At 40.2% G+C, this 26,775-nt stretch overlaps 1 long non-coding RNA gene across 5 annotated transcripts in view; it reads left to right on the forward strand.

The window, feature by feature from the left end:
- Window positions 1–587: 587 nt before the first annotated feature.
- Window positions 588–26,775, forward strand: part of LOC109025650 (uncharacterized) — a 33,339-nt gene continuing 7,151 nt past the window's right edge. The window contains exons 1-10 of one of the 5 annotated variants that reach the window (XR_008677101.2): window positions 588–997; window positions 11,846–12,068; window positions 12,322–12,402; window positions 12,758–12,841; window positions 15,874–16,005; window positions 16,214–16,325; window positions 17,156–17,455; window positions 18,378–18,422; window positions 24,870–24,971; window positions 25,976–26,092. This is a non-coding gene — a long non-coding RNA (uncharacterized lncRNA). The remainder of the gene's footprint in view (window positions 998–11,845; window positions 12,069–12,321; window positions 12,403–12,757; window positions 12,842–15,873; window positions 16,006–16,213; window positions 16,326–17,155; window positions 17,456–18,377; window positions 18,423–24,869; window positions 24,972–25,975; window positions 26,093–26,775) is intronic. The other 4 variants (XR_008677104.2, XR_008677103.2, XR_008677102.2 and 1 more) reach the window with 4 other exon arrangements.

Genomic DNA, 26,775 nt, shown 5'->3' on the forward strand with positions numbered 1-26,775 from the left:
CTTCTGCTTGAAGATTTCTGCTGTAGGCAATGAGCCAATTGGCCAGAAAATATCCAGTTATGCTCTGCAGGTTCATGGTGGATGGGGACTTTCACTGTTGTTTAGAGAAACCATTGAGTGGATAACATTCCAAACAGCAAAATCAAATGGGGATTCTGTACACTCGGGAGTGTCGGCTCTGGACAAATTAGGTTGCACTTGATTGTAAGAAGCCAGGCTTTATTAAAATAGAATATAAATATTAACAGAAACGGACTGCTTCTAATCCCCACTACCATTGGCCAGGGAGGCCTCTCTTCAGGTTTTCTGAATGGAACTAAATAAGGAGCCCATGTTACCGCGGAAAGGGCACTGTGATTAGGAACCTTTCATGAGCTTCCATGAACGTCTAGGGCTTGGAAACTTCATTTTCAAAATAAGGCTGTTGGATTAGATGATTTTCCCAACCCCTAACCCTCTGTGTTAATGAATGGACTGACTCTATAATCATGTTCCTTGGGCATTTCTGTGGAAACACTGAGCCATCATAAGGGAGGCCTTCATTCTGATGTAACAAAGCCAGCTGTGTCCACATGAGAACATTGGCAAGAGTGGGGAGATGGAGGCTGTGTTCAGGCCGGTCCATGCTGGGTGACCCATGTGACCTGCTGCTTAGCAATTCCTTGTCACCATCTTCCCTTCTCAGCCTCTTTTTTCATGCTAACAGGCATAAATGAAATGATGATAAAAGTTTGAGCTCTTCTCGTGGAATTCTTGTGATACCGATATGTGCTACATGTTCATCATCTCGTTGGTCTTCACCATGATAACTGTGGAGTAAGAATTATAAGCAGGTCACAGATTAGGGACTTGAGATTGACAGTTTGGCTTCCCTGTTCTGGGTGGCAAAGCCTGTGGAGTACTCACCTACCTGCTGCATGAAGGCAGCATGGAGGGACTGTAGCGGATTATCTACAAAGATGGCCAAAATTCTCTCATCCCTGCAGGCACATACAAGGTAAGAACACCTTTACCAGTGGAATGTGATGAAAATGCTGCCCAGCCAATTCTAGACAGGGCCTTAAGAGGTCTAGATGCTTCCACATTTGCTTTCTTGGGAGCTCTGAGTTATCATGTGAGAACCACCAGTCTCCCCAACCTGCACCCTAAGCTCATTATCCACAAGGCTGTGCAAAATAATAAATCGTTGTTAGGATGCAAAGTTTGGTAGTGGTTTGTTATGTAGTCGTGGATAACTGCAGCAGGGATCTCAGCATCTTTTCTCCTCTGAACTAATGTTTAAAGTCAGGATGTAACATATTATCTCCATGTGACTTTGTTGAACTAAATAAAGAATGCTAATACCAGATGCAGACACTGCCTCTTCTGTTTTCTAAGACTAGGCATTGCTCTCTGATCAGAAGAGTCAATCCTGGTGAGTTTAACTTGAGCCTCAGAATCCTACTCAACACAAAGTTCCAGGGAGAAGCGATTATCAATGCCAATACCTTAGAGATGGTACTGGCTGTGGAATCTGTCATCCCTTGACTAGGTGGTCTCTAAGTTCCTTTCCAATTTTAATGTTTTCTGTTCTGATTTATCTTTTGGCATTGTGCAGGTGTCAGGAGAAAAAAATAATGCCAATGTGTCTCTTTAATTCCTTTATCATTAAGTCATAACCTTTCCCAACTCCCAATCCAGTTTTCTTACGTCAATACTTTGGTTTTTGCTTTGTGAAGATGCCAGAATCAGTCAAAACTAAGCTCACTGTCCTTGCTAATATTCTGCCCCAGAGAAGAACTGAAGCTCAGGTATTCACCCTACAGGAAGCCTGAATTTTGTAAATGTTCTGCTTAGAATGAGGAAGAAAGATGAAGAATGAGGAGGAAGAAGGGAGGAACAAGAGAGAGAGGTAAAGCCAACAAGCAGAACAGACCTACATTTGCAGCATCTCCAAGTTTCTGCAACAGCATTATGTTGTTGTTATGTTTTGTTTTAATAAAAGCACATACCATTTTTTTGTTACTCTTATAGTCTTTTCATAACAGCTCAGCTAAAGACAGATAATGCTGGAGTCAGCTTTTTCTAAGAAGTAGTCTCTTCAAACTGGCCATAGAGATTTGGTAGAAGTCATGGGTTTTAATTGAATTTCTCCTAATGGTCTCCCAGGGATGGAAATATGACTGATACAGGCTTACTTTCCCTCTCCCCTTGGTGAAGCTGTATTGCCTCCCACAGAACAGACCGTTCTTTATGTTCTAACCGGGCTTTTCATAACTCCACTGGAGAGCTGTACAAACCCTAGACTTGGCAAAGGCTTTTTTGTTTTCTGAAGCCAGACCAATTCTGGACCCAGTTCCTGCTTTCTAGGAAGAAATAGCACATGCAACCAGCCTCTTCCCTGATGAAAAAATACCTCACTCCTTTTTAGACAGCTTCTCGTATTGATAATTTTATAGAAATGTACTGTATAAGTGAAAGTCAGCATTTCCATTACACAACAGCCTGCTAGAGCTGCTTCCAAGGGGCAGAGACTCCTGTCGGCTGTTTGTCCGAGGTGATCTTGCTCTCTTAATCTGTCAGTCTAGACCTTAACAATGTTCCTCAAATACCGTCTCAAGTCCTTCCTTCTCCCAATAACTTTTCCATGGTCTCTGGACCTCCTTAGTCTTCAGTGCCGCTCCTCCTAAGTTTCTGCACCACCTGCCTTCAACACCTAGTCTGTGCTGTAAGCATGAGTTTTCTTGTGGCTTCTTTTTCTCAAGGCAGGCTGGGCGTGGGGAGGTGTCTCTGCAGCATCTTTTGAATATAGATGCCATTTCTCACTTTTCTTTTCTCTGTACCCTCTATAGTCCATTGAAAATACTGGGCAATTGATAAATTCATGCTAAAAAGGACGATGATCAAGGTAGGGCCAAGCTGCATGGATGAGGGAAGAGTTGCCACCCACACTGGGCACCACAGGTTCCCTGCACAAGTCACTTTCCCGTTGTGGATCTAGGTTTCCATCTTGGGTTTTTTTTTTCCCCCTTTTATTTATTTATTTATTTATTTATTTATTTATTTATTTATTTATTGGTCGGATGACTTGATCTTTATGGGCTGCATGAGTCTGTCCTCCCATAGGGTTCAACCTTGGAAACGGGATGGTGTCATTAGAGTCCATCTGCCCACAGCCCTCCGTGGGCAGTGCTCTTTTTGGTGGGCTCTGCTCTCACGTGCTGCCTGTGCTGTGGACAAAGGTACACTGCCCGCTTGCACAGATAGTGTCTTTCTGCAGCCTCCCTGTTTACATGCTTCCCCAAGACTGGATTCTGGGGCCAGGATGAGCCATGCCCCCCATCTGGCTCTGACCTCCCCTGCGCCAGCTCTGGGTACTAGAAAGTCGCGGTTCTGCTGCTAGATGTTTTCTTCCTTTCTTTAGGTTGTTGCATGGCATAAGTAAAATGACAGCTATAGGATACATGCAACTTTTCAGTGACAAAGATCTGTGCAGCATCGACAGTACTGCCTAATGAGGTTTCACCATAACGAAGTATCACAACCAGTTTACAGACCAGAAAACTGAGACACAGGAAGGGGTGGTGACTTGAGCAAGGTGCATCAGCTGGTAAGTGCAGAGCTGCAACTTTGCCTGGCTCCCAAGCCCACATGGTTGCTAAGATATATGCCAAGTCTTTTCTCACTGCATTTTTAAACCCCTGGGAAACATAAGACACCATCTCAGACCTGGGTTGGAGACAGGCGTGGAAGTTCAAGATGTGTACTCGGCTCTTCCAAAAACAACCCGAGAGCTCAATTCTCTTCTTTCCCTGTGCAGCTGCTTCCCAGCACAACTGTCCATCTGTGTTCTATTGTTACATGTTTATTTCTTCCTCATGAGCTTTTACAGTTCCCGCCTTTTATGGGATGTTCTCACTCTGGAAATACAGAATGGATTTACAGGGCTGGCAGAAGTACGCTGTTGGTCATTCTCCCAGTGTTGTCATTATGAGGGGCATGGGGCCAGCCAACAATTGGATTTTATGATCAATTACTACCAGGATGATTGCTAATAGACATGTCGTTAGAAACCAAAGGGAGATATTTCATAGCAACTGTTTCTTGTCTTTGCTTTTCTCCTTTTTTGAACTTGACATAGGCCACCTGAGAGAGCTCCTTAGGCCAGCATGCTTGGGGGGTCTGTTGTGTACAAAGTGCTTTCTCTGGAGTCTCCCTCTAAGGGTCAGGAGTCAGCAGTGACTACTGGAGGATGCTAGACACTGGAGGGTAGATCATGTGTACTGCATCTCGCTACTGCAGGCACAACACGGGCTTAACAGATACAGGTGGTTCAAATTCTGCGTCTGCTCTTTACAGAATTTGTGGTTCCAGGCAAGCCTCCTACTTTTCTAAATTCTCAGTTTCACATCTCTACAATGGAAAAAACACTACTAATCTCAAAAATTTTGTTGAGAAGATTAAACCAGATAGCATGGTTTCTGCAAGGCAGAAATCAAAGAAAGAAACCATGGTGTCTGCTGCTCAAAGTGATTGAAATGGGGGTGTAGCAAGCCCTTGCTTTACACAGTGAGAGGGAGCACAGCAATCCCCAGAGCATGTTGTGGTCAGCCAGCAGTGGGCAGGTGAAAGGCAGGAAAAGGGGAACAGGAGTCCATGTGTTAGCAGCCAGCATTTGGGAAGCCTGGCTGGAAGAGATGGAGTCCCAGAGAGGGGATGGCCATCCAGGAGTAGGAGCCTGAGATGAAGCAAAGAGGGATCAGCTTTTTCAACAACAAGAGTCCTGATAAGATGAGGGGTTTAGTCATGGAATAGGCTGGAGCTGTGCAGACAGCTGTATAGAAAACTCTCTCAACACCTAGGCACGTGGCCTATCCCAAAGACTGTAGATTCTCTCTCATTGTTGGGGAAATTCCTTTTGCTGTCCTTGCAGGTGGATAACAGTGAAAGCAGCTGTATTAGTTCACTCTCACTCTGCTAATAAAGACATACTCGAGACTGGGTAATTTATAAATGAAAAAGGTTTAATTGACCCACAGTTCAGCATGGCTGGGGAGGTCTCAGAAAACTTACAGTCATGGTGGACTGGTGGGCATGGTGGACATGACAGCAGGGAGAAGAAGAATGAGAGCTGAGTAAAGGGGGAAGCCCGTTATAAAACCATCATATCTCATGAGAACTTACTATCATGAGAACAGGATAGTGGAAACCTCACCCATGATTCAATTATCTCCACCTGGTCCCTCCCACCACATGTGGGGATTATAGGAACTACAATTCAAGATGAGATCTGGGTGGGAACACAGCCAAACCATATCAGCAGCCATTTATTGAGAACTTGGTCTAGCCAGACAGGAGGCTGAGCATTCTGCCCGTGTTTCTGTTTTCCTGACTTAACAATCCAGGGTAACCATTACATCGCTGCCTCATTTTGTAGATGAAAAAAACTAAGGTTCAGAGAGGCTACTGAATAAATTACTCAGGCTCCGTGAATGTCAGATCCACGCACCCATCCTGGGGACCATTCCATGGCACAAACCCTCACTGATGTCCCTGCAGCTAACTCAGGAAGCATCCTCATTCTGGGTTCTAGAGGAAATGTGCTGGAGAGGGCGTCACCCTCCCACCCCCATTACCTGGAATGATGGTTCCTATATCTTCTTGTTCCTCATTCTTCAATAAAAACCCCTCCAGGGATGTTAACGTAGGGGCTGAGAGTGAGTCAGACACATCCTACCACAGTCCCCCTTGACTTTGACAGGTCTGTTTTCTTTCCCTGCATCCTATTGGATCAGGTGAGAGTTCAGTTGTTCTTGTTGTCTTTGAACATACTTTATTTTTAAAGAAGTCTTAGGTTCACAGTGTAATTGAGTGGAAAGTACAGGGAGTTCCCATAGGCCCACTGTTCCCAAACATGCACAGCCTCCCTTATTATCAAAGTCCCCCACCACAGCGGTACATTTGTTGGAATTGATGAGCCTACATTGACACATCACCAAAAGTCCCTAGTTTACATTAAGATTCATTCTTAGTGTTCTGTATTCTGTGAATTTGGACAAATGTATAGTGATGTATATCCATTATTATAGTGTCATACGGAGTAGTTTCACTGCCCTGAAAATGCTTTTGCTCTGCCTATTTATTTTTTCTCCCCCAAACCCTGGGCAACCACTGACGTTTTTATTATCTCCATAGTTTTGCCTTTTCTAGAATATCGTATAATTGGGATCAGTCAGTATGTAGCCTTTTCAGAATGGCTTCTTTACTGAGTAATATGCATTTAAGTTTCCCCTATGTCTTTTCATGGCTTAATAGCTCAATCTTTTTTTTTCTTTAGTGCTGAACAATATTCCTTCTTCTGGATATGCCCTAAATTATTTGTTTATTTATGTACTAAAATACATTTTGGTTGCTTCTAAGTTTTGGCTGTCATGAATAAATCTGCTATAAACATCTGTGTGCAGGTTATTATGTGGACATAAATTTTCAACTCCTATGTGTAGATAGCCAGGAAAGTGATTGCTTTGCTGGATCACATGGGAAGAGTACATTTAGTTTTGTAAGGAAGTGCTGAACTGGCTTTCAAAATGGCTGTACTATTTTGCATTTCCACCAGCAATAAATGAAAGTTCCTGTTGCTCCACATCCTCTCCAGAATCTGGTGGTGTTAGTGTTTTGTGTACTCATAGTGTAGTGTATAGTGGTATCCCACTGTGGTTTTAATTTGCATCTTCCTGATGACATATGATGTTGAGCAACTTTTTGTATACACACTTTCCATCTGTTATATTTTCCTTGGTAAGATGTCTCTTAAGGTCTTTTCAGTTTGTTCATGTTTTATTGTTTAGTTTTAAGAGTTTTTTTGTATGTTTTGGATAACAGCTCTTTGTAAGACGTGAAAGACATGACTTGTGCAAATGTTTTTTCTCAGTCTTTCATTTGTCTTCTCACACTCTTGACAGTGCCTTTTATAAACATTTTTAATTTTAATAAAATTCAGCTTATTGGCCAGGCCCAGTGGCTCATGCCTGTAATCCTAGCACTTTGGGAGGCCGAAGCGGACAGATCACCTGAGATCAGGTGATCAGGTTAATATGGTGAAACCCCGTCTCTATTAAAAATACAAAAATTAGCCAGGCATGGTGGTGGGCACCTGTAGTTCCAGCTACTCTGGAGGCTGAGGCAGGAGAATCACTTGAACCCAGGAGGTGGAGGCTGCAGTGAGCCGAGATCGTGCCACTGCACTTCAGCCTGGGCGGCAGAGTAAAACTCTGTCTCAAAAAAAAAAAAAAAAAAAAAAGTTCAGCTTATAAATTATTTCTTTCATGAATAATGCCTTTGGTGGTGTATTAAAAAATCTATTGCTATACCTAAAGTTAGCTAAGTTTTCTCCTATGTTATCTTTTAGGACTTTAATATTTTTATGCTTTACATCTAGGTTTATGGTCCATTTTGAGTCAGTTTTCTAAAACGGTATCAGGTCCGTGTCTAGATTCAGTTTTGGCTGTAGGATGTCCAGTTGTTCCAGTACTGTTTGTTGAAAATACTGTCTTTGCACCATTGTTTTGTCTTTGCGCCTTTGTCAAAGATTAGTTGACTATATTTATATGAGTCTATTTCTTGGCTCTGTATTCCATCCAACTGATCTATTTGTCTTTTGTTCACCAGTGCTACACTATTTTGATTGTTGATTGTAGCTTTAGTCTTGAAGTTGATAGTGGCAGCTCTCAGACATTGGTATTCTCTTTCAATATTGAGTTGGCTATTCTGGGTCTTTTTTCTCTCCATATAAACTTTAGAATCATTTTGTCGATATCAAAAAATAACTCACTGGGAATTTGACTGGGATTTCATTGAATCTATAGATCAAGTTGGAAAGAAATTAAAGCTTGAAAATATCGCATCTTTCTATTCCTGAACTTGGAATATCTCTTTGTTAATTTAATTCTTTATTTGGTTTGAGTTTTAGTTTTTTTCATATAAATTGTTATAGACTGAATGTTTGTGCTACTCCTCCCCTAAAAATTTATATGTTGAAAGACCCCCACTATGATGGTATTGGGGGGTGAGTCCTTCAGCAGGTGATTAGGTGATGAGGGCAAAGCCCTCAAACATAGGACTAAGGCCTTCATAAAAGAAACTCTTAAGAGCTCTCTTCCCCCTTCCATCAGGTAAGAATACAGAAAGAAGCAGGAACTCATGAGATGGCAAATCTGCCAGCATTTTGATCTTGGACTTTACAGCCTCCAAAATTATGAGAAAGAATTTGTTGTTGTTTATAAGCCACCTATTTTATGGTGTCCCGTTATAGCAGCCTAAACTGCCTAAGATATACATATTGTACATAATTTGTTAGGTTTATACCTAAGCATTTTAGGTTTCACTTATTCATCATTGGTGCATAGGAGAGTTATTGACTTTTGTATATTAACCTTGCATCCTGCAACCTTGCTATAATTGCTTATTAGTTCCAGGAATTGCTTTGTTTAACCTTTCAGATTTTCTACATAGACAATCAGGTAATCTGCAAACAAAGACCATTTCATTTCTTCCTTCCAAATACGTATATCATTTTCTTTTCTTTTCTTACCTTATTGAATTAGTTAGGACTTTCAATACAGTGTTGGAAAGCAGTTGAGAAGAAATATCCTTGCCTTGTTCCTGATTTTAGTGGAGAAGCTTCTTGTTTTTCACCATTAAGTATGACGTTTGTTGTAGGTTTTTTTTTGTAGATGTTAGAATCCAGTTTTCACCTCTTCCATGCTAGCTCCCTCTTATCAATCTTGTTCCTTTTTAGAAATGTATCTAAGTTTTCCTGCTATCCTAGTCCTTCCTCTAGCATTTCATCAGCCTGGGTTCGCTCCTAGGTTTTCCCTATATCATTAGTACAATGAAGCTTCAGTGTTCACCAAATGGAGCTATTTAGCACTCAAGCCTTGCTGGCCCTGCTGTCACTGAATTGATGAGTCTGAGTTCTGTTCTGAGCCACAATGTGAAGGATGAGACTGTGTTCCATCGAGCCCATGCACAGTGTACTTACTGGTGATGTACATTTTTTAAAAATGGTAATCCATTGTGGATAAATGGATCCTCACTGCTTACCAGAATATTTAATTAATCCAATCACCCCATTCCCAAACTATGGGAGATGAATGGAAGGTTTTCTTGCAGTGAAATCAAGTTCTCATTTATATGACCATCTGTTCCTGTAATAGAGTGCCCTGTGAAGCCTGTACAACTTTGGTGTTGCTGCTTGTTTTTTTCAAAGTACCATGAGCAGAAGCCTATGGGAGGAAAAAATAAGTGGTAAAACCCTTCTGTTCTCTTTGGTTTTTGTGTGTGTTAATCACAGAAAATAAAAATTATTGTCAGGATTTGCATGGGTACCTACAGAATAAAAATTATAAAAAAGTTCAAAATAATTTTTTCAGCTTTCTCACAGATGAGGCTAAAATTACACAGATTGTATCTACTGACATAAATTGACCAACTATACCCACCTTGACTTTAGAGATGTTGGGAACTCTTGGGTGTCTGGAAAAACCTTAAACCAGAGTTGTATCTACTGGATCTCAGTTCTTGAGCACTCTTCTCTTGAGTTTAGTTTCTCAATAGTTTTCTTTTCCTTTTTGTTTTATTTATTTATTTATTTATTTATTTATTTTTTTGGGGGGTGGGCAGAGTCTTGCTCTGTCACTCAGGCTGGAGGGCAAGTGGCACAACCTCGGCTCACTGCAATCTCCGCCTCCTGGGTTTAAGCAATTCTCCTACCTCAGTCTCCAGAGTAGCTGGGACTACAGGCGAGCACCACCACATCCGGCTAGTTTTTTCTGTATTTTTGGTAGACACGGGGTTTCACCATATTGGCCAGGCTGGTCTTGAACTCCTGACCTCAGATGATTCACCTGCGTCAGCCTCCCAAACAAATGGAATTACAGGTGTGAGCCACCGCACCCTGCCTTCTTTTTGTTTTAATTTATAATATGGAGAGAGTCTATTTCTAAGGATATCTTCTTGCTGCATTAAAGTTTGCAACATGTTGCCTTGGTTGCTTTCTTTCGCTCTCTCTCTCACACACACACACACAGAAACACACACACACGGGGTAGTGTAAAAATAGTCTCTTAATCAAATGGGTGCTTTTTCTGATATGATGAATGAATTAACCATGTTTTGTATTTCAATCATCCCCAAGAGTACTCAGCTCTTGGGGGCTCTGTGGCCCCAGAATTGGTTTGGTTAATAGCCCAGCAATTTTCTTCAATAGCTCCATGAAAAAGCCCTGGAAAAGGTCAAATTTTTTTTTCCCTATTAACACTTCAAAAAAGCCAATTAATTGACTCAAAGTGCCTCAGGGAGGAGAATCTTGTTCTCAATTATAACAAGCTCTGTTTTGAATAGAAATTTAAATCCTCCTTTCTATAGAAGCTTGAAGGTGATGTAGCTCTCACAGATTCTTTTTTTCACAAGGCTGAAAATATAGATGAACTCAGGGAGATTCATCTGTGCACGCCAGAGTCTGATGTGTCACAGAGAGGGCCACGGGCCACTGATACAGGGACTTGTGTGAAAGAAAGTGGGAGAAGGGAAGGGAGAAAGTGAGAAGGGAGGAAGAGAAAAGAGAGAGAAACCAGCCACCATCTGCCAGCCAACCTTCTCCCAGCACCTTGCATACTGTGCTCTGCTTAACCATAAGCTGATCCCTGTGACACAAAGATTTAAGGCCCTTTGAAATGCATTCAGTGAACAGGAGAGGAGGATGCCTCTTGCATGTTATGTGCATCTTCCTGTTGGCAAGAGTGACCAGGCAACTCATTTGTGGCTTTATCTGCTTTTGTGCACCCAATAAATAGTATCCTACTTGAGACAACAAAAAACATTGATGAATCCCTATTTAATAAGGCCAGCTACTTGGGGAGAGGAGAAAAAGCCTAGCATTTAGCATTTATTTTTTCAAAAGGAGATTTTGCTTTCTCTTCTCATTTTTTTTTTATGTTGAAAAACAGAGAAAAGCCACACAGCGAGCGCCCCACCCCCACTCCTTTCATTCTGGGCTTTTGTGTTTGGGGATTGGTTGGGGATAGACTTGCAGTGAGAAGATCACAGCTTGTCTTGGGGTAGGGAGGGGGTGCTGGAGACTGGCTGTTAACCCTGTGAATGCCAGACAACTGAGGGTTAAGCTCAAGACAGGGGTTCTTTCTTTAGGACAGAGCTAAAGTAGAGAGAGAGCTGTGAAGAGAACCCACATGTTCTGTCCATAGTAATTTTTAAAAGTATAAATAGTGGCATTTCTGTTTCTAAAGGCAATATTTTATGACTATATAAAACTCAGAGGAGAAAACAGAGACAAATTATATAACAGAAAAGAAAAACAATTCCAGTATCAATGGCAAGTGTTAATTACGGTTGTTAATGTAATTATCATGGATTATTTTTGATAATATAACATAGTGAACACTGTGCTAGGTGCTTTACATAGTTAGCCTATACTTCCTAAAACTGCCCTAGAATATAGGCATTCTTTTCTCCATTTGACTGATGAAAAAATATTTTTTATATGTAATTCTAATTTCCCTTTTTTGTGACTACTTAAGTACTTAGGTTATGCTTATGTGATCTTATTTTTATCCCACTTAACAAAGTGAGAAGCTCCATATTTTCTCACACCACATTTTTAAATGACTGCATAACCCTACATGTTATATGGTCATTTAAATCTAAATGACACCCTACCTGAGATGAAGCTCATGATATATGTAGCCATTTCTATGTGTTTAGATATTTACGTAATGCAAAAGTTTTCTTTTGTAAATGAGATGGCATTTTGGATCTCTTTTGCACATTGCTAATTATTCCTTTAAACCAGGTTTCCAGAAGTTCCCCAGTCATTGAGCATTTCTGAGGCTCTTGATGCATATGCCAAGTAGTTATGGAGAAAGACACAGCAGCTTACCTCTGCAGGCATCATTGTGTGAAAGGAAGACCCAGGCTCTCTCACCACCCTTGAACAGAAGCCTTTTGCTAAGGTGATAGCTACATGTCCAAGCCTATTGCGTGGCATGCATTTTGCCTTCTGCAGCCCACTAAAGGTACACAAACACCATTAGCCAATCTGAAAAAAAAAATTGATGTCTAACTGGTTATTATTTCCTAGCAAGTGTTCCGCAAGTTGGGTATGTTGTTTCTTTAATTTCACATTTTTTAAGTATTGTAATTTTTTTTTTAATGTCCTTTAAGGTGAGCAGTAAATGTGTTTGCTATTTCCCCAAAAGGAAATTGAGGTATACAGAATGCTTATTTGGTTTACTCAGTATCATCCTAAATGTATGTACCAATGCTTAGGAGTTTGCAGTTCACCCGCAAACCTCAGCGATCCAAGCTCCCCTGGATGACCATCACTCACCAAGAAAAGAACAATAACAGGTACATTTCCATAATTATCTTCCTTGTTGAACAATCCACACAGGAACACGATGATTCTGCAGGTCTGGAGTGATCTAGAAATCACGGGTGGAGTGAAAATACATCAGGAAGCTTTTGGGAAGCCGTAGTGGATCTTGGGAAGCCATGAAGGGGCTCCTTTCTGTAGAATACAGCTTCCAGAAGAAGGAGTTGATTTTTTTGTAAATAGGGTCTCAGAAGGCAAATGAAGGGAGAGACAAGGAAAACGGGCTTCCTCAGTAGCAGCTAGGTTGTCAGAAAAGATACCTTATGGCCAGTGATTTGGTCTGACCTGGTTTGTTTGCCTCACAAAACATCGGGGTATGTTGTTTTCTAGGACCTGTTTTGCTAATCCAGGACTGTTCTCCAGCACTAACTCTAAATAATCCCTTCTGCTAGAGTCCACTTTCTGGAACCTGTTGTGAGTATTGTGAATTGTTCTCCAACCTCTATTCTAGTTATCTCATTTCCATTGAGACTAGTTTGGCAGCAAAACACTTGCTTGAGATTCTGTGTTCAAGTTTCAACTTTAGCAACTCACTTTTCCTTTACGCCTCCATTTTCAACGTTTCCCAAACTTGGTCCGTTGTGTGAGCTGGCTGTTAAAAGTTCCAGGTACCCTTCCTTGTTCTCAAGGTCCATTTTCCAGGAAAATCTGAGTCATGGTGCTGGGGAGGACACTTAAGTACATCAGTCAATCAGATGATTATTAAATTTAGGAAATAGTAGATCAACTGGATTAACTGGATTAAAATGCAGAATCCCAGGCCCCAGCCCAGACCTACTGAACCAGCATCTGCTCTTTAACAAGAGCCCCATGTGATGTGTAGGACAGAAAACTTTGCGAAGCACAGGGCTAGACAATCTCTAAAGTCTTCTGCAGATCAGAAACGCAGCAATTCTGAGGTTTTCTTCAATTTTCTAATGTTACTTCCAGCTCTTTCCCCTCTCTTCTTTCCTTGATATGCTGAGGAAAACTTTCTCTGTGATAAGCAGAGTAGGTGTCTTGTTCTGTGAATTTCTAATGTCTCTGCAAGGGCTTCATATGTTGAAGGAAGTTGGGACTCAGGGGGTTAACTGCAAAACACATTACCATAGGACAGCTGCCACGGCATCACATTCTAAAATCTGATAAATGAAAAATGGGCATGGTATCAAATTTAATCACATTTGTATTCAGAGGTTGTTGAGAGCAGACACTGATTTATGAACTAGCAACAGACACCAGATTTCCTGCCTATGTTATATACATATGAATGGGTGGACGGATGGATAGATAAACAGACAGTGAAATTATGTTGCAAATTACATGGCACCAGACCTGTTTATAACCTAGATCTCATCAAACCAATATTAAAAACTACTACAGATATATTTTTTTTTCCTGGGCAGTAGCTGGTGGTCTTACTTTTACCCTGAAAAACAGACTTCTTTCAAAGGATTCTCTTTCTTAATTTGTGCAGCATTGAAAATGCTTCTGCTTTGCTCAGTAGATAGCATTATCATATTTGTATACAGAAAAATGTTCTTTATGGGATGGAAAAGGATAAAGGGATGTTCAAACCATTGCTGCGTTCTGTTGCACACCTTCCCACTCCCTGACAACTCCGTTAAAATATCAACAGTACAAGGGGCCACTGTATATTTCTGGGATTCCACACCAAGATCTAGGCTTTTAGAGGACCTGTGAAGGGCTGAGGTGGAAGAGGAGAACATTCAACATGGATTAGTAATAAAAAAGATAAGCAACTTTCCTCTCAGTTCAGCAAAGTAGGGAGATCTAGGTTCAGTGTTTCTTGATATTTACAGTTTTGAAGGTAAATCACTTGGCTGATGAGGTTCTCTATTTTGGGGCAGATACTGCTTAATATCACTAGAGACATCTAGCCATCTTTGCAGTATGTTTTCTTTACTACGCCTTTTCCTTGTAGAGACTTCTTGTATTTGGCAAATTTAATCAAATTTTATTTATCTTTCAGAGGTCACATAGGTACATTCACTCACTTTCAACCAATATTTCTTAAGACTGTGTTATGCTGTGCACAGGAGACACAGAAATAGATGACCCATGATTTGTCTTCTTTTTATTTAAAAAAAAAAAAGAAGCAGCAGCTCTGTATCTGTGAACAAGTCAGATAGACACAGATGATTTTAGTATAATTAGGAGGAATCACTGAGCTCAGCCCAGGGAGCTAGACTAGCTCAGAGGAGGAGTACCTGATTCACACTAGGAAGGTGTTGGCACAAGCTTCCTGGAAGTGGAGACACTGAATGGAATTCTAAAGGATGTGATACCTTTTACATGTTCTTTAAGATACAGGATGGTGGATGTTCTTAATGGAGAAGTAGGAGAAAAGGGTTTTCCTGGTGTGAGAAACCATGGAGATTAGAAAGAGCATGATAATCAGAGGACAGTTCACAGCTGTGGTATGACTGGAATAAAACCATCCATCCTCCAGATGCCAGGAGGCAGTCACAACAGTCACTGTCCTGTGGCCTTCATTCCTTGGGGGAAACACCACAATGGTCATCACCTGAACAAATGGACTGGGGAGATGTGGAAGTGAAAGAAAGGGAACGATGAAGAAGACAGTATCAGAGACCCAGTAGCAATGGAACCTCAATTGGCACAGAGGATTTGGGAAGAAGGACCCAGATTTGAGTATTTTCAGCTCTAGGTGCTGAAGATGTTCATGATCAAATAGACATGGTAGTTGAGGGAAAGAGGGTTTTGGGGAGCCCTTCTCCTTGGAATTCTAGGTAAGTGATGATGCTATTTACTAAGAGAAGACATTCAGAAGAAGGAGCTCGCATTGTCTTTATTTTGATTTTGTTTTGGTGGAATTGAGAATACAATGTATTATTACTGTGGAGGAGGTGGAAATAATGTCAACTTAAGCCTTCCCTCCCCTAGGGAGCTCTCCCTAACAATTCGGGCTGGAAAGAGTGTGTTCCTTTAGGAAACAGAGCATGTATTACCCATTGAGAATCCATTACTACTTTGAATTTTTAGTTTTGTTTTCATGTGTTGCTTTATCTTCTTAATTAAAGTATCTCTTCTAGGGAGAGGACACCTTACTCTTATTGGATCATGCACAGTGCCTGAAGCATTCTGTTGCATGTAGAAGGTATTGGTGGATGTTTGTTAATTGATTTGTTGAATTTTTTTTTCACTGAACACATTCCCAAGAAACAGCCAAACCCAGAGTAAGGAAACCATCTGGCAAGAACTGCTCAAGAGAATGCTTCTTGGCTCTCACATCTTAAAGGTCTTAAAATAGCTAACATTTATTGAACATTTTACTATATGCCAGGTATTATGGGCTAAGCCCATTATATATGTGATCTCATGTAATTAATCTTCAAAACAATCTTGTGTCATAAATGCTACAAATACTTTGATTTTAAAACTGATGAAAATGAGATACAGGGAGATTGTCATTTTATTTGCAGTCAGTAAATTGCAGATGTAAGATTCAAAACCAGACTTCACATCTACCGACTTCAGTGACCCTGAAATTTGTTCACAGAGAGCATTTAACATAACTGTCTTCATCATCTCCTTCTCTACATTAAAAATTATGGGTAAGTCTCTTGCTTTTCCAGTCTTCATTGCTTTTCTAGTCTTAGAGATATTATACAAAGACAAGAAATACAAGAGACTTACTCATAGCTATCTGTCCAGAGCTAGAGTTAGAATTCACATCTAGATCTTGAGACAGGTAACTTCTTACTCTACTGTGTTGGTTTTAAGACAAATCTGTTGAGGCAAACTTTTTGCTGGGCACTGTAGGCAACAGAAAGAAACCGAGGGTCTGCTATTTGTCTCCAGAGGCCTTACAAACTGGTAGAAGATGCATAACAGAAGAGCTTATGAAGTTAAAGATGACAGCATAGCAGCACTGGTGAGTTCCTTTTAGACATAACATGGTAGGAACGACTGTTTGACAAAGTGAATGCCTGTCTTTCAGAAAATACAGGCAGGTGTGATGTACCCATTATCACAAGCAGATGGAATCCCTATAGAGTCAGATCTCATCTACATATCACCTATTATATGTAGTTATTGATGGATAAATACTTCAACAACTAAAGGCAGAAAGAGAGCAGGTGGGCATAGGAGTTAGTAAACATCTCACTGCTATTGTTTTTCAAGGTGAAGCTAGAGAAGAAGATTCCTAAGATCTAGGAGGAAATTATCATACTGAGTAAGAGGGTGCAATTTTGGAAGGTTGGACTTGATGACCTCTCCAGCATTAAGTGTGAATTATTCTTTCTAGGGATTTGGTTTGTTGCCAGAGGGCCTGGCTACCTACTATTTAGTTGCTTTGTTGATTAGCAAATTTCCTCTGAAATATTCCTCACATTCATGAGCCCCCTTCCTGGGGTAGGTGGACCCAGATAATGTTTTCTCCCACTTTAGTTGGCCATGTGTTTGAAACTCAGATGGACCTAAGTCTTTCAGCATCATTGTCACTACTGTATGTCTATCCATAAAAAGAAGGCATAAGACTCTCTGTAGTATCACGAAGTTAGCCATTTGGGATTGCAAAAAGTTTCCTCTTTCCATTGGAGAGAAATAGTTTAGATTAGATGGTGGAGCCCCTACCACATCTCCCAAAATTTAAATTATAACATGAACAGTAATTTAGGTCTGATTTTAATATTTTGTCATTCTTAAACCTAATAAAAGCCACATCTTCCTAAAGACCCTCCTAATTTTTATTATGGACAGTTCGCAAAGACGTTATTGGTGATTCAATCTTGAGTCATGAAAAGTCAACCTGGAGCCACAAAAAGTCAACCTTGAGCCAAGCAGAGTGGAGAGTCATACATGCCATTCCTGGGACCATCAAAAATGGCAGAGGTCACACAAAAGGCAAAACTTTTAAGAGGTGTTTCAAACGTCGTATGGGCCAAAGAGAAGCTGGATTTTCTATTGGAGTCAGCTGTAACATACGTGTGACGAAATTGGCCTGTGAGGACAAGGCAGTGAGCAGAGAGGACAGCAGTCCTTATGAGAACAAGCTCTAAGGTGAGGTTGCAGGATCTGAAGGCCAGCTCCCCTGCTTGCTCACTGTATGACTTTAGGCAAGTCATTTTACTTCTGAATGATTAATGTTGGAAGTAAAATACATGATTGGTTAAAATAGTTTCTAAATTTATTATGGGGATTAAATGGACCAATATACTCGAAGCTTTTCAGAGTCTGGTGCAAAGTAAGCACTTAGAAAAATGTTAGCTTTTATTATAATAGAAACTATTAATATAATAATTATTCCTGGGTGTAAAATTAGGGAAAATCATTAGAATAGAAAGGAAGAAAGAAACAAGAATCAGAATAGGAACAAGAGAGATTTCAAGGAAGGGGTAAGGATGTTTGGGAGATACTAGTTTTCCCCTAGACTGGTATCCAAACTAGATTTTAAAATCTTGAGATAGGGCCTTGTCTTTTATGATGGGCAGGATTTCTTTGCTCTTAGCATTGATAAAATGTGGCATGACCAGTGGCTGGTTGAATGATGTGTAGCTCCAGCTGGAATCAAGATCACAGTATGCTGACCTCTGAACTTTGTAAGATTGCAATGATTACTCTTCTTCCACTCAGAGGCTCGTTAGTGTCAAGCCATGGTTGTCCCTGTTTTGATAAGTATTCACCACCTGGCTACATGTGACCTGGCTTCTGGTTATAACCATACCAGCCTGCATGACTTCCCATAGCATGCTGCCATCAGACACTGCTCTCCCATCTTCTGCAACATGAGATAACTTTTCACAATTGGGGCATGAGGGGCAGTGCTAGTGGATACAACATTTTATGTCAAATCAGGGGTTCTGCAAAATGCCCCTGGTTAATTTAGGCCAGAGTCTAATGTAAAAAGGTATCTGAGTAGCACAAAATTGCATATATAATTGTTTTCCATCATTCTTTTATAATTTTCCTCAATATCATCCAGGTATCCTAGAAACATTTGGAGAATTCACCTGAGCTACAGGATGTGGTAAGATTTGGTGAGCAGGTGGTGATTCTTACAGAATCCCTCACACATTCATGCACAGAACTTCCCCAGCACACTCCCAGGTAGGACCACTTCCCTCTTCATTGTGCAAAGATTCACCACTGGTTCCAGCCTTCTCTGTGCACTTTTAAGATATGCATCAGGTTTTATTCATCTCTGATTTTCTAGCCTCTGGCAGACTACCTGGTGTACCAGAGGCTTTGTAAGTAATAGTTAAATAAAGAGAAAACATTAAAGCAACATTGAAGGAAGAGGGTTAACCAGACTACAGATTTGAGACCTCTATCTCAGAGGGCCAACGGTCATGTTGATGTTTTCATGCTTTCTTGGATATAAAAGTCACATTACACTTTCCCTCTCGGTGACCATGTACAAAGGTTCATTTATAATTAATAGACAAAGTCTTTAATAAAGCAAACCAAATGTCATCTTTCCTTTTTTCTGCAATATGAAGTCATTATTTCCACTGGATGAAAGCACTTTTGACCTATAAAAATAAAAAAGTGAGATGTTAGGTGACTTCAGTGCATAAAAATACTGTTTCTTGTTACCAATAATATATACTTAACCATCGTCTTCATCTTTATCATGGTCTCCTGGGGCAAACTGAATCTGAGTTAGCAGGGTTTAATAAAAATTATTCTGAACATCTGGGTCATTGTAGAGGCACATATTGAAAATTGAAACACTTTATATGTCAACAGATGTTCCAGAAGAAGCCTGTCTATTTTCTCTTATTCATTTATGAGTCCAAGGAGAGGAACAGTTCTTTGTTCATCTCTCCATCCATGATATCATGCTCCATGCCTGAACCTCACCTAATGCCTACTATATGTTTTACCAGTGTTGAAGGAGTACCAAGAAGCATGAACATCATGAGTCCCAAAACTCATATAACCCCCGTGCCTTTTTTTTTTTTTTTTTAGTCCTGGGCTCCTTGGCCACTAGCTGCAATATACCCTTCTCCAAGTCACTCCCCTTTGGAAGTCCTTGTTATTTCTAACAGTAGACGGAGACTTTCACCAGATGGGGATTGAGGTCCTCTCAGCTTTGTCTATGCTATGAGTCTATCTGGACTGGCATATTAGGAATTTTGTGGCCTTCTGGGCAATGCACTTAATAGAGTTACTATTAGACAAAAATTTCCTAATATGGTAAAATGTGATGGTCACAGAGATTTGAGTACTGCTATGTATTTTCTTAAAGGAAGGTAGAAATAAAAACCTACTTGTGAATCTATTGAAAACTTATTAAAGTTCCTTGAACTATTTTGTTGTGCAAAAGCTTATCTATAAGTTCTAAGGAAGAAAGAAATTCAATTTAAATAAGACTTCCGTTTGGGGGAAAAAAGGGAAGTTTTATTTTTCTGCTTCTTCTGAACTTATGCTAGAGACACCACAGGTCCAAAGAATGTTTTGTAGAATAAGAGACTCCTTGAGCTTAAAGGATCTTTGAATATAACTCTCAATGTTTTTTACTGTCATGAGCTTTTTGAAATTGATGAAGCCAAAATCCTTACTATGAATACATATCTCCTAGAACATTTTTTTCAGGATGTTAGGATCTTCCTGGACCTCTCAAATTAGTGATAGTAGTACTCATAGTCAAGATCCTGCATCTAGCTCTGCCAGCAACTGCAGTCACAGACAAATGACTTTCTCCGTTTTGTTTTTTCATTTATAAAGCAAAATTATTGTATAAGGTGATTCATTCACCCTTTCTAGGTAAAGTTTTCCGTTTTTCTGTTATTTAAGCTGAATATGCTGCGATTGGAGAATTCCCCTGCAGGATAACTGAACAAGAGAGTGCAGAAAGCACATCAATGCCTCCCTACCATGCCCAACTCAACTGACTCTCCATTTCACTCAGTTACATTGCAGTTTATCATGGCTCAGTAACATGAGCAAAATATGGGGTAGTAAGATTTTATTAAAGTTATTATGAAAATCTGCCTCATTGGAAGCTTCAAGAAGTACCAGTAGGGATTAGAATGATACAAAGTAGAAAATGACTTGCTTAACTGGATGTATTTCTGAGAGCTGGATGTAACACATTTTGCATCTTCCTAGGAGACAGGAAAAATGTCTAATTCTGTGAAATTCAGGGTGTGGACCAGAAAGATAATTCGTTTTATGCATCCTGTGAGCATAAGTGATGTCGTAGCTCTGCTAGAAATAAGAGCCTTTAGGGAATGGGGAAGTCCTATATGCACAAGTTTTGAAATTCAGATGGAAGAGTCTTATTTTAAAAAGGCTTTGCATGAGCCAAATGTATAAAGTTGCAACTTTATTCAACTCAACCAGAGATCCTCTGAGATGAAGCCAACAAACCCCGTCCATGTGACCTTGGCTGGCTTTGAATGGCCCCACGCGGTCCATTGACCTTCTTCAGGAAAAGGAGCCACTGGAGACAGGAAAAGGAAGAGCGTATTCCTCCAAACAATGAACACTTACATTTTCTCAGCTTTCTAGAGTAGGGTGGGATTCGAGGAGTAGAATTTCTCTGCTCATTTTTAAGGGCATTTTTTGGTTTGTTTTTAAGGAATCATTTTTTTCCCTTTTCCAATTTGAAAATAAATTAAAGCCAAACAAGGGAGGAGAGATGACAAGATTCTCATTTATTTGTTTACCCTTTATTCCCTCTACCAACTACTTTTTGACTATTTAGTGGTAAGCCAGAGAAATAAAGTAGTAAATACAAAGCAGTGAGGAAAACTTATAACAACCTTATCCACTTGGATATCATGTAAGCCTGTAATCATTTAAATTAGCCAGTGGGAGAAAAACTTAAGAAAGAAGTGAGCTGTTCTTAGATTTGATATCGGAGTAGGTGTCAACTGCTGGATGAAGGAGAAGAAAGGGCATTCTAGTTGTGTAAATAGCCTGTATAAAGGCCAATGAGTAAGAAACAGCAAATATTGAAGCAAAACTGGAGAGAATGGTGCATGGAGGTGATGAGACCAGAATAGAGTCTGTCCACAAAGCCATGCGCTAGGAAGGAGAGTATGCACGGGACACTCAAGCTAGGGTGTATGAGACGAGACAGGAGAAGAGGAGGCCTCTGGTGAATTTACATCAGGGCTGAAATATGATTAGGTATGTTGCTTAGAAAGATCATTTATGCAACAGTTTCTCGGATGTTTTTGGCGATATGGGACTCAGAGGGAGGGGGCAAGGCAGAAGGCTGTTGCTGATAATGTGTGAGCCATATGACTAGGGCCTGGACTTGGGCAGTGGCAGTGACACTGTTGCAGTAAATAGAGAAAGCAGGTCTCAGGGGATTTTAGGTAGCAGGATGTGGGGCATAATAATGAAACATAATAGTGAAAGAAGAGTAGACAATGGTAGGCAATGCTCAGAAGTATTGATGGATACATGACAAGTTCAGAAAAAATTCAATCGATGCTGACAATGATAGATGCCTAACAGGAAGATGCATTAACATGGAGACAGAGAAACCTTAGTCTTCATCTATCACCACTTCAGGGGGCATGAACCATGTCCTGTAGGTATGACCACATTTCACTGTGGGAAGGCAAACACAACTGCTTTCCATGATGGGCATCTGGTCCTGGAGTCCTAGATTGAACAACGGTTAGTTTTAGCCCCTAGACTATTGGCTTGGCCACCACACACTGGGTCTCATAAGTACAGTTATTATGTCTTGTTCATCCCTTTACATTTATGCTGGCCATGTTCTTGATATATCAGATCTATTCAGTAATGTTTACCTAATGAATACATTAAGTATGCTCTTAGACCTGCCGTGCCGAACCAGGGATCTATTGACTCCATTATTGCACTAGAGTATCATTTTTCTATAAACCTTGAGATGTGTTTCAAACTTGTCTTCGAAAACTTGGTGAATCACCCTTGTCTTTATGACTTATCTTCATAGTCCCTGTCAGACCTTCATACAAATGAATAAAATTTGCGTTGAGAACCAGTACTTTCTCTCCTACGCTCAGGTTATCTTTTCCCATATCCCAAGCTTTATTCCTCCTTGAAGGTTCTATTATAATAGTTTTTCCCACTGCACTTCGTCCAGAGTCTTTGTCCTTCATTGCTATATGTAGATATGAATGATTGACAACATTTAAAAATGCTACGTTTTACTGACAAAGTTTGGATTTTCACCAATGTCTATGCCCGAAATAGAAGACATCTCTTTCTCCTCTAGGCATCCACGATACTTAATATTAGCCTCTGCTCCTTCCAAATGCTGAACTTCTCCAGGGCTGGAACTGAATCATGTTTATCAATTTAATCTTAAGGACTTGATAAATAAATTCTTGCTGAATGAATAGTTGAATTACAGCCTGTAGTCAGCAGTTTGAGAGGTCATGTTTTGAGATCTGTGACCTTCCCTGGTCTCCTGGAGTCACACTACCTTGTCTCTGTCTTCATCATTTCTATCATCTTTGTTTCTCTTTCTCATGTTTATCTCTGAATATATACTTAAATTTTTATTACATTATTTAATCAATTTATACTTATAAAATTTGGCCGAATGCATATTTTCTCAACTCTCTTCCTATAGATCCGCCCTTGGATCATCTAAAAATAATGAATGTCCCTTTAATTTATGATGTGAAGAAGAGGAAGCACAGGTCCCAGAGTCAGGGGCCTGCATGGTTGTCCTGGCCCGAATGTCTCACTTGTGTGGCCCTGGGCAGGTCATTCTGATGACCGGTTATGGCAGTGGTGGTTGTGAAGGCAGTTGTGATGATGGAACTTAAATTTCTGTCTGACCCCCAAGATAATTCCCGGGATTTGACAGGGGAAGGATTCCTGAATGAGAAAAGCCGTTTGTTGAACACTTTGGTGTCCCTGGACTTCCCCACCGTGAGTTTATCTTGGCTCTAGGGCAACACCACGCCCAGATGTGAAATGCAAGCAAGTCTGGCACTGGGAGATGTCCAGATATTCTCAGCTTCCGAGAATGTGGGTATTTGGTAGCAGGAGAGTTTGTCTTTGGAACATGAGATTCTTCTAGGTCTCCTCCTTTCCTGACCCCTGTGAATCTGAAAGACTGTGGAGTTTATTTTCAGTCCTGGGGCTTATAAGTCCTGCTGTTCTGGTCAGGCTCAAATTCCGCAGAACAATGAATCCATTTTGCAGCGTAGGAAAAGACCCACATACCCAGCCTTCATTTCACTACCTGTGTTTCTGTTGAGATTGACCACAATCAGAATGTGCTGGACAAAGGGAGATGGAGGCTTCTTGGCCTTTTATAAATGGTAGAGCAGCAGCTGGTCTTGGAAGGATCAACAACTTAACAATATCCAGATCCAGCATGACAACTTCCAAAACCTCAAGTGTGTGAGGAGCGGTGATGAGCAGGGAGGCAACAGACTTTAGTAGCCACAGCAGGAAGACTGGGTTGCAAGGGACAGGGGAATATGGTAGTGGGCATGGAAGCCAGGACACCCTCACCCCTGGCTGCACAGCATCTTCATAGTGTGGGCAAAACCTGCAGAGGTGGGGCTCCTTTGCTGCAACAGCCCCAAGTCCTTCCGCTCTTTTCTTCCACATTCAGCCAAAGGATTTCTTGGGAAAAAATTCTTGGGAAATAACCAGAGCAAAGTGTTAGTGACAGAGGAATGTGATCAAGTTGTCCCTGTTCTCCTTCATTAAACAGTGCCTTACACTTGTTGGGACAATCCTCCAATAACAGACCTTCTGTAGCTAAAGCAATGAGAGAGATGAATGTATCCAGAGGCTCAAAGCGCCATTCATGGACGAAATGGACCTTCCTTGCCTGGAAAGACCTGATGTCCTTTTCATTTTTTCTTTAAGCTTCACTATGAGTATCTTAGCACAAATCTAACTTGTTTGGCAGCAGATGAATCATGACATACCAATGCTGGGTGAAAATATACAAGATACTTAACATGTTATTTCCAAAGGAAAGGAGTTCACCAATATCTTTTGCTCCTTGACCTCTGAACAAATATTTTATTGTTTTGTTTTTGCTTCCCTTTGTGTGGAGACTGGGTTCTTGCTATGTTGCCCAGGCTAGTCTCTAACTCCTGGGCTCAAGCTATCCTCCCGCATCTGCCTCCTTAAGTGCTGGGATTACAGTCGTGAGCCACCCTACACAGCCTGAACAAATATTTTCATTGAAGTCACGCACATTTCTGCAGATCTGGTATATTTCCAGGATATCACTTAGTATTTTTGGACTCAAAGCCAGAACTGCAAATTCAGTCAGAAGCAGCCCTGCATTCATGGTCAGAACGCCAGAATTCTAGCTGGGTTTCTAATTTAGCCAGCAGTGTGACTTAGAGCAAATCATATAACCTCTGGAGGATTTTAAAAACTAGATAATAGACTAGATAGTGTAAATGTCTTTTCAACTTTTAGAGTTTGTATGGCCCCATTAAAATTTGTGAAGTTTTATTGTCTATTTATTTGTTTTGTTTTTTAGAAAAGTTGCTAAAACTGCTGTGAGATTCTGGCTAAGAAAGTTTCATGAGAAGTTTTACAAAAAAATGTGAACGGAAGACAGAACTAGATATAAATTTGAATGGTAATCTAAATAAAAGGCATTTTTCATTTTAATGCTTTATTTATTAGTGTCATGGAGGGAATACATGAAGAGAAAGAAAGCATTTAAATGTATAGAAAATTCAGCTTTTTCAAAAATATGAACTATATTACTAATAGCAGTCCTTGGAATTTTGGTGTGCTTGTATTCATCATCCATGTCTAAAATAATCCCTATCCAATCCAATAATAAAACCCCAAATTACCAAATTTTAGTGTACTTCAGTTTATTTTTATATAACTTTTAAAAAACCTGGGGATTTTTATCATATGCACAAATGGTACAAATGGTGACTTGAAAATGTTTGTAGATGTTTTCATTATTTTGAAAAGGAAAAACAAAACAAAACAAAAAAACTAAGGGTTGAATTTAGTAAAGGAAGATGAAAATTTTCTCCTGAGAACTGCAATCAGAGAAGAGATTTTGAACCAATAGTTTTGGAAGAAATAAGGTGAAAAAGAAGACCAGAATCTGCGAACTTCTCTCTGGTTTTTGAAAAATGTGCCCATGGAAGTAATGTGATTTGGCACAAAGATATCACAGGCAGAAGAAGGCCATATCACAGGAATAGAGTGGAGGTTTGGGAAATAACCCCTCAAGCTATGAAAAGTTTAAATCATCACTTTGTAAGACCATTCTTACAATATACAGCTGATGTACTGAGTCTCTGGATTATGGTAATAACTGGCATGTGTGATGAATAAATCAGAGAAATAGTTTTAAAACTATTGGTATTAGCTGGAGAACCAGTCAGATAACAACATATGACTTAAAAACTATCTAAGTAGGGATATTGTTTACATCATCTCAGAACAAAGGGCGAAATGGGAATTGTGAAGAAAACAATTCTAAATAATTTTAATAAGCAGAAGACTATAAATGGAAATTAATAGCATAATGCTCAATAATATTTTATTTAATTAATTAGGTAATTATATATATATATATATATATATATTTTTTTTTTTTTTTTTTTTTTGAGACAGTCTTGCTCTGTCACCCAGGCCTGGAGTGCAGTGGAGCAATCTCAGCTCACTGTAGCCTCCGCCTCCCGGATTCAAGTGATTCTCCTGCTTCAGACTCTCGAGTAGCTGGGATTACAGGTGCGTGCTGCCACACCTGGCTAATTTTTGTATTTTTACTAGGGACGGGGTTTAACCATTTTGGCCAGACTGCTCTAGAACTCCTGACCTCAGTTGATTCACCTGCCTTGGCCTCCCGAAGTGCTGGGATTACAGATGTGAGCCACAGTGCCAGGCCTATTTATTTAGGATATTTAGGGTCTTGCCCCATCATCCAGGCTGCAGTGCAGTGGTGCAATCATAGTTCTCTCCAGTCTCCACCTTCTGGGCTCAAGCAATCCCATCTGCCTCAGCCTTTCCAGTAGTTAGGACAACAGGCATGTACTACTAGGCAAAGCTATTTTTTTTTTTTCAATAGATACAGGATCTTGCTATGTTGCTCAGGCTAATGTCAAACTCCTGGCCTCCCAAAGTGTTGAGCTAACAGGTGTGCGAGCTACCATGCCCAGCCAATATTATTTTAAACGTAATACAACTCCTCTGCTTTTATCTTTGTTTAGTATTACATCTTTATTGTTTCTGTAAACATAATAAAACATAACGGACTTATATAAGGTCACTCATACATTCTCCAACACTATTTTACAAATACAGTCTGCAAATTAATTTACTACAGAAATTTTGGCTAGACTAAATGAGGGACTGTTTCCATTCTGTCACCCTAAGGAGGATGGTTACTAACTGTGAAACCAATAAATCTGCTA

Source organism: Gorilla gorilla, chromosome 12 (genome assembly GCF_029281585.2).
Source record: "Gorilla gorilla gorilla isolate KB3781 chromosome 12, NHGRI_mGorGor1-v2.1_pri, whole genome shotgun sequence".
In the NCBI taxonomy this organism is placed as follows: Eukaryota; Metazoa; Chordata; class Mammalia; order Primates; family Hominidae; genus Gorilla; species Gorilla gorilla.